This window comes from Orycteropus afer, unplaced genomic scaffold (genome assembly GCF_000298275.1).
Source record: "Orycteropus afer afer isolate SDZICR_OR568_19922 unplaced genomic scaffold, OryAfe1.0 scaffold00661, whole genome shotgun sequence".
Taxonomy (NCBI): Eukaryota; Metazoa; Chordata; class Mammalia; order Tubulidentata; family Orycteropodidae; genus Orycteropus; species Orycteropus afer.
The window spans coordinates 635004-644007 of record NW_006922248.1 but is presented as its reverse complement, the minus strand read 5'-3'; the positions used below and the strand labels follow the sequence as shown (position 1 = coordinate 644007).

General features: G+C 41.4%; 1 protein-coding gene across 1 annotated transcript in view; it reads left to right on the top strand.

The window, feature by feature from the left end:
* Window positions 1–3085: 3085 nt before the first annotated feature.
* Window positions 3086–9004, top strand: part of IFT122 (intraflagellar transport 122) — a 69511-nt gene continuing 63592 nt past the window's right edge. The window contains exons 1-2 of the mRNA XM_042783100.1: window positions 3086–3145; window positions 5027–5111. The gene's annotated coding sequence lies outside the window, so the exon portion shown is untranslated. The remainder of the gene's footprint in view (window positions 3146–5026; window positions 5112–9004) is intronic.

Here is a 9004-nt window from a genome sequence, read left to right as displayed (position 1 = left end):
TTATTCAAATTTATGCACCAACCACCAAAGCCAAAGATGAAGAAATTGAAGACTTTTACCAACTTTTGCAGTCTGAAATTGACCAAACATGCAATCAAGATGTGCTGATTTTCACTGGTGACTGGAATGCAAAAGTTGGAAACAAAGAAGAATCACCAGTAGTTGGAAAATTTGGCCTTGGAGATAGAAATAATGCTGGAGATCGCATGTTATAATTTTGTAAAACCAATGACTCAGTCATTGCAAATACCTTTTTTCAACAACACAAATAGCAGCTATACACATGGACTTCACCAGACGGAGTACACAGGAATCAGTTGACTACATCTGTGGCAAGAGGCAATGGAGAAGCTCAATATCTTCAGCCAAAACAAGGCCAGGAGCTGATTGTGGAACAGACCATTAACTGCTCACTTGCAAGTTCAAGTTCAAGTTGAAGACAATTAAAACAAGCCCATGAGAGCCAATATATGACCTTGATTATATCCCTCCTGAATTTAGAGACCATTTAAAGAAAAGATTTGATGCATTGAACACCAGTGACCAAAAACCAGAGGAATTGTGGGATGACATCAAGAACATCATCCATGAAAAAAGCAAAAGGTCATTAAAAAGACAGGAAAAGAAGACCAAAATGGATGGCAGAAAGGCTCTGAAACTTGCCTTTGAATGGAGAGAAGCTAAAGCAAATGGAAGAAATGACAAGATAAAAGAGCTGAACAGAAGATTTCAAAGAGCAGTTTGAGAAGCCAAAGTCAATTATCATAATGAAATGTACAAAGACATGAAGTTGGAAAGCTGAAAGGGAAGAACATGGTTGGCATTTCTCAAGCTGAAAGAACTGAAGAGGAAATTCAAGCCTCAAGTTGCAATATTGAAAGATTCTATGGGCAATGTATTGAATGATGCATGAAACATCAAAAGAAGATGGAAGGAATATACAAAGTCACTGTACCAAAAAGAACTGGTTGATGTTCATCCATTTCAGGCATATGATCAAAAACCAATGGTATTGAAGGAAGAAGTCAAAGCTGCACTGAGGGAAGTGGCGAAAAACAAGGCTTCAGGAATTGATAGACTACCCATTGAGATGTTTCAACAAATGGATGCCTCACTAGAGGCACTCACTTGACTATGCCAGGAGATTTGGAAGACAACTACCTGGCCAACTGACTGGGAAAGATCCATATTTGTACCCATTCCAAAGAAAGGTGATGCCACAGAATGTGGAAATTATCGAACAGTATCATTTATTTCCCATGCAAGTAGAACCTTACTAAAGGTAATTAAAAAATGGTTGCAGCAGTATATTGACAGAGAACTTCCAGAAATGCAAGCTGGATTCAGAAGAGGATGTGGAATGAGGGATATCATTGCTGATGTCAGATGGAACTTGGCTGAAACCAAAGGATACCAGAAAGATGTTTACTTGTGTTTTATTGACTATGCAAAAGCATTCAATTGTGTGGGTAACATTGAGAAGAATGGGAACTCCCGAACACTTAATTGTGCTCATGAGGAACTTGTACATAGACTAGGAGGCTGTCATTCGAACAGAACAAAGGGACACTGCTTGGTTTAAAATCAAGAAGGGAGTGTGTCAGAGTTGTATCCTTTCACCATACTTATTCAATCTGTATGCTGAACAAATAATCCAAGAAGCTGGACTATATGAAGAAGAACGTGGTATCAGGATTGGAGGAAGACTCATTAACAGCCTATGTTATGCAACTTTGCTCACTGAAAGTGAGGATGACTTGAAGCACTTACTGATGAAGATTGAAGACTACAGTCTGTGGTATGGATTGCACCTCAATATAAAGAAAACAAAAATCCTCACAATGGGACTGATAAGCAGCATCGTGATATATGGAGAAAAGATTGAAGTTGTCAAAGACTTCATATTACTTGGTTCTACACTCAACACCAATGGAAGAAGCAGTCAAGACATTAGACATCATATAGCGCTGGGCAGATCTGCTGCAAAGGACCTCTTCAGGTGAAGAGCAAAGATGTTTCCTTGAAGACTAAGGTGTGCTTGACACATGCCATGGTATTTTCAGTTGCCCCATATGCATGTGAGAGCTGGACAATGAAAAAGGAAGACTGAAGAGTCAATGTTTTTGAGTTGTGGTATTGGCAAAGAATGCTAAAAGTACCATGGACTGCTAAAAGAACTAACAAATCCCTCCTGGAAGAAGTGCAGCTGGAATGCTCCTTGGAAGCGAGAATGGCCAGACTTTGTCTCACCTACTTTGGTCATGTTGTAAGAAGGGACCATTCCCTGGAGAAGGATATCATGCTTGGCAAAAGTGGAGGACCAACAAAAAAGGGTAAGGTCCTTAACGAAGTGGATTGACACAGTGGCTGCAACCATGGGCTCAGGTATAGCAGGGATCCTGGGGCTGCCACAGCACTGGGCAGTGTTTTTTTCTCCTGTACACAAGGTTGCTATGAGTTGGAGACGACTTAATGGCACCTGACAAAGATTTTGGTATGTTGTGTTTTCATTCTCGTAAGATTCAAAGAATTTTTAAATTTCATTTATTTCTTCTATTTTTAAGGAGAGTGTGATTCAGTTTCCATGTGTTTGCTCTTTTTTCATTGATCTTTCTGTTATTAATTTGTAATTTTTATACCATTGTGATCTGAGAAGGTGCTCTGCAGTATTTCAGTGTTTTTCAATTTATTGAGCTTTACTTTGGGGCCTAATATATGGAGTATATGACCAGTTTTTCAGAGACATGTGACTTTGCTGGCCCTTACATATTCTCTCAGGTTGTCAAGCCCTAATTAGAAGAGTTGATAACCTCGACTTTTGACCCATTGGATCATTTCTGGCATCTGGCTTATGCACAAGTCAAAATAGGGTCACATAGCTGAGTGGGTCAAGATTGAATGGACTGCCAAGGTGTAGTGGTTGAGCAGAATTTGCAACCAAATGAAATTCTCAGCTATTATTTTTCTCCCCAACACATAAGCAGAGTTTGATTGTGGAAATAAAGTTTGCTTTCCTGACCATTAGCAAACCTCATCATTTTGGTTCCTAATTGCCCTTTTGTCTTGTCTCCTGTTTAGTATCTATGACCTCGCCTTTAAGCCCGATGGAACCCAACTGATTTTGGCTGCAGGAAACAGATTACTGGTAGGATTTTGTCTGAGTTTCCTTTTTAAGTGTTTTTCTTTCCCCCTCCCTCTTGTAAGTACTCTGAAATTTGACCCCCTTTTTTTTTTGAGATTAAAAAAGGCAAGGCGGAAAAACCAGACATTACTTTTTAATGGGGAAGGAAATGGGCTATTTAAACCAGGTAAGTAAATTGTCTATCAGATAGGAGCCTGTGAATAATACTCTGTTGTGGTCATTAATCTTCCTCTTTTACTTTGAGACATCCATGAAAGAGATGAAAACAATTCATCAAAATGCCTTTGAAAATGGGCTGGTGTCAGTTCACATTTTGTCTCCCTGAAAAACTCAAGTAACAACAATAAACGGGCTCCCTCCATGAGAAGCCAGATAGCCTGACCCCAACTTTTAGGCACTGGCCTACCTAAATAATTCCATCTGGATGGCGTCCTACTTTTCATATTTTCAAAGGACATAATCTCCCTCTGGAACTTATTCCTGTGTATAAAAGTAAATTTCAGGGAGCTCTTTGTGTTTGACCTAAAAACCTTTATGTGATCTCTCGTGCATAAGTCTACTTCCTCTCACTTTGTCGTCTTTAGACATGCAACCTGACCAACCTCCATCGCCTGTATGGTAACTGCATAATGTCAAAACCACTGTTAAATCGTTCTGCAGACTTCTCTCCAGGGTAAACAGTCCAAATCCTTTTAGTTTTTCTTCATAGTTTTTCTTCAGTACTCTGTTCTGGAGGGTTTCTTCTTGATTTTTCACATGGTGTGTTTTTTCAATCTCCACATATTTAGAGATGTTACACAATATCCTAAATCCACATTTACAGCTGGGTTTTATAACTCCCTCCATTTGTAAACCCAAAGCCCAGGTCTGTGACTTTCAAATTCTTGGCAGCAGTTTTGGTTTCCTAGTCTCTCTGACAGGAATATATCACAAGTGTGATGGCTTTAACAAACAGGAGTTTATTCTCTTACAGTTTGGAGGCTTTAAATTTGAGTTCAAAGTACCAAGCTCTAGGGGCTGGGTGAAAGCCCCTCAACCTTGGGTTTGAGCTCTGTCTCCTGCTCCTGACCCTCTGAAGCTGGAGGCTTTTCTTCACTCACACAGCTACTGGCTGCTAAGGCTGACAAACCCAAGGTCAACAAGTGCAAAGGCACAGTCCCAATGTTACCAAACAACATGGCAGGCCACTAACTCAAGTACAGAAGATCGGCAGGGCATGGCAGGCTGCTGAACAATCGCTTGGCTACATGCAGGGCTCAAGCATGCCAAAAAGCTAGAGATCTTCCTCAAAGCTGCTGCTTATATCTGGAAGGAGACCACATCCCTAAAGCAGCTACTCAGCTGCTTCAGTAGATTCCAGCATGGAGTTGATTACCAGTCTCCCCATGGGGAATAACTACAATCAGCTGTCTAGCCACTCAGCCAGGCCCAGCCAAGTTGACAACAACCTTAACTACCACAGCAGCAAAGGAAACACCTCTGTGGTACTGATACTAGAGGGCAGGGCTAGCACTAAAACTAAATCCTGTGGTAACTGACTTTCTTTATGTACTGGCCTTATTGAGGAGGACCTGCTTTATGTGATCATATATCCACATTCACATAAGAATTAGTGACATTGTGGAGAAATTGCACAGAGCAATTGACCTTTTGTTTTTCAAGGATTGGGGGCTCACTGCTGGCTACAGTGCACAGAATTGGGACTGCTACTTCTTGGATTACCCAACTTTAAGTCATATTCTTTCTGGATTCTTAGTGCAATTTCTATTTGATACAAATATAGAATGTTGACAAATGTTGTGTTAGAAAAAATAGCAGCAACCCTGTAAGAATTCTGACTAATGGATACCAAATGGATAATCATTACTTTTGTCTTTTTGCCAGGTTTATGACACCTCCGATGGCACCTTACTTCAGCCTCTAAAAGGGCACAAAGACACTGTGTACTGTGTGGCATATGCAAAGGATGGTGAGAAGCTACTTTGGGTTTCCAGTCTCTGTCATGTCCTCTTATTTCTTCTTAGCCACTCTCTATCTCTAGTAAACAAAAATACAGCTTACAAGTTTAGAAGGTAGTTACATGGCTTAGACTTCAATTCAGTGATTCTATTCAACAGGTATTTATTGAAGGCCATCTATGTGCTAGACACTGCTCTATGTACTTGAGCTACTTCAAAGAACAGAACAAAGATCCCTGTCTTTATGGAGCTTATATTCTGTGTTTGTGTGGTAGAGAGGGAGGAAGGAATGAAGAAGACATACAATAAGGATAGTAAATAAGTAAATGATGCTGGAAGGTGATAATTGATATGGAAAAAAAGTAGAGCAGCATAAGGAGGATTGAGAATATTGGATGGGCATGAGGTGGGATGCAGTCCTGAATAGAGTAGTGAGGGTGGGTTTGTTGACCTGGTGACAAGTGAGCAAAGACTTGAAGGTAGTTCTGGCAGTGAAGGTCTGGGGATCTTGGCAGTTGGTTAGCAGCTGCTCCATGAGAAAAAGATGTGGCATTCTGCTTTTGTAAAGATTACAGCTTTAGAAACCCTATGGGCAGTCCTTCTCTGTCCTACAGGGCCACTATAAGTTGGAATTGACTTGTTGGCAGTGGGTTTGGAATGAAGGTAGAGATGACCTCAAGGCCGAGAGGCAGGGGATAAGTGGTATGTCCTGATGGCAGTGAAGGAGTTTTGGAGTTGGGGTGCCAGGTGGGATGGGAAAGAGAGGAGGTGATGGCTAGAGAGTGGGCATATGAAATTGAGATTGAGTTAACAGTAAGTCCTCAGAAGAAAGGCCTGGCAATCTACTTTCAAAAGATCATCCATTGAAAACTCTATAGAGCACAATTTTACTCAGCACACTCAGTCACCAGCTGTCAGAATTGACTCAATGGCAGCTTGTTCTGGTTACCTAGTGCCGCTCTGACAGGCATATATACCACAAATGGGATGGCCTTAACAAACAGGAGTTTATTTTCTCACAGTTTGGAGGCTTTAAGTCCAAGTTCAAAGTGCCAGGCTCTAGGGGCTGGGTGAAAGCCCCTCAACCTTGGGGTCCAGCTCTGCCTCCTGCTCCTGGCCCACTGGAACTAGAGGGCTTTCTTCACTCAGACAGCTGCTGGCTGCTGAGACTGAAAAACCTAAGGCTGACAAGTAAAAAAGCACAGTCCCAATGCTGCCAAACCACCCAGCAGGCCATTAATTCAAGTCCATTGTAAGTTCCAAGGTCAGCAAAGCATGGCAGGCTGCTGAACAATGACATGGTGGCATGCAGGGTCCAAGCGTGCCATAAGCTAGAGACCATTCCCCAAGGCTTCTGCTTATATACAGGAAGCAGACTACATTCCCTAAGGCAGCTACTCAGCTGCTCACAATAGATTCCACCATGGAGTTGATTACCAGTCTCTTCATGGGGAATACTATATCCAGCTGCCCAGCCACTCAACCAGGCCCAGCCAAGTTGACACACAAACTGAACTACCACACAGCTGGTTTCTTGAGTGCTCATTAAAAAATCTGCTAAAATGAGCTGTAATGAATAACTTGGCCCAAAACTGGATCCTGTCTTCAGGAGCCTAAACCCATAGTCCAAGCGTGAGAGCCCATAAACTCAGTCCCCTCAGCAGTGCCAGCTTGTTGAACCCGGAGTAGAAATTTTCAAAACAGTCTCCTCTCTTCTAATAAAGAGAATGCCATATGGTATTCATTAGGTTCCAGAGCAATGGGAAAATGTAAATGATTCAAGTTAAATTTAACCCAGATTGTTATATATACATTGTTGTTGTTGTTGTTATGTGCCGTCGAGTCGGCCCCGACTCATAGCGACCCCTCCTTGGGTTTCCAAGGCAGTATCACTACGGAAGTAGGATTGCCCAACCTTCCTTCCGAGGAGTGGCTGGTGGGTTTGAACCGCCAGCCTTCTGGTTAGCAGGCAAGTGCTTTAGCCACTCTGCTACCAGAGCTCCTTATATATACATGGATTTTTTTATTTTTTGTCTTAGCCCAAAACAGTACACAAAATTACTTTAATTTTTATTCTTATTTCAGAAACAGGCCTATTCTTTTTTTTTTTTTTTTTTTAATTGTGATTTGGGTGAAAGTTTACAGAGCAAATTCACTTTCCATACAGCAGTTCACACACACGTTGTCTCATGACATTGACTACAATTTACCCCAATGAAACAGCTCCCCTCCCACTTCCTCCCCACAGTTACCTCTTCCCTGTCTCCATCCCTCCATGTACTCCTGCCCCCTGAACTGTCTCCCTGTGCATAAAACAGCCCTTCTTTCTCCCATGATTGTTCTCTCTAAGGAGTGTATCTACCTCAGGTACATGTTCAACTCCTATGCCTGTCTTTTGTTTGTCTGGAAGCCACAGGTGTGGGTTCAATTCCAGACCTGAAGGGCAGCTAGGGATCATAGTCTCAGTGGTTCCACCAGGTTCTATCAGACCAGCAAACCTCATCCCCCCTCTTTTTTTTTTTTTTGCAAATGACTTTGAGTTTTGTTCCACATTGTTCTCCCTCTCTATCCAGGATCTCCTACAGAGATCCCCCTCCAACTGGTTGACAGTGGTAGTTGGGCACCATCTAGTTCTAGTTGTATAGGCTGAGGATCTCGTGGTGTACTAGTCGTGAGGACTAATTGTTTCCATGAATCTTCAGTTTTCTTCATTCTTCTTTGTCCTGGATGAGGAGAGACCCATCGCTGAATCTAGATGGCTGCTTGCAAGTTTTTAAGATCCTAGTCACTACTTGCCAAAGTAGGAGTGGAACAATGTTTTATGTAGTAGGTTATGCCAATTGAGCTTGATGTCCCCTGTGACTATGGTCCCGAGCCCACAGGTTCACCTACTTGCTCCTTCTGGGTAGCTGGCTGAAACAGTTCTATTCTTTTTATATCTCAGTTTCAAAAGTAAAAGCCTCTTCAGGTTCAGCAGAACAGCTCATACTGCAATCAAAATATAATCTTCACATAGAAGAGAACTTAAAATAATGATATATCAACTGGATATATAACGATTTTTTTTACATAAGATAAAAGTATCATGATTAAAAAAGATACAGAGATAAATAGTAACATATTAATGAAGTGATATATCCAAGATTTGCTATAAAATGATGTAGTGAGGGAACAGAATTGTACATGTATATGAGAGAGAAAGGTATCAATGATATGAGTCAGTCATGTGTTGATAATTGTGAAAACTGAATGATGGGGTAGTCTAATCCATCTGTTTCCATGTATGTTTGAATATTGTCATAATGAAAAGTAAAGCCATGAAATAAAATTACAGTGATAAAGCAAAAAAAAAATTTTTTTTTAACAGTTAATCCATGTTACCCTACTGTGTAGAAGTAGTGGGAAGAACATGGACTTTGGAATGAAACCTCTCTGAGTTCAAATCCCAGTCCAGCACCTAAAGCTCTATGACTTTGAGGTAGTTATTGAATCTCTCTGAGTCTCAATTTTCCTGTATGTCAAATGGAGATAACATTCTAAACCACTTCTGAGAAAGCACGAAATCAGAATGCTGTAGTGCTTGAATGAACCTTGGAGGTCATTCAGGTCTTGTGTTTTTCACCTCACTTGAATGATAAGCCTCAGTAAGAAGCTGATGAAAACTATAGACCCCTGTAGAAAAATGCACATACTTCATGTATGTACATGATTACATGCATATAATTTTAGTCTTGAAAGCCTTGAACCCGGACAGAAGAGCAGTCAGCCCCAGGGTTACAGGTGAGGAGAGACAACGCAGGGACGCCCAGAGTAGCAGGCCGGAAGAGCAGGAGAAAGGGGATAAAAGCCTTGAACCCGGACAGAAGAGCAGTCAGTCCCAGGGTTACAGGTGAGAAGAGACAAC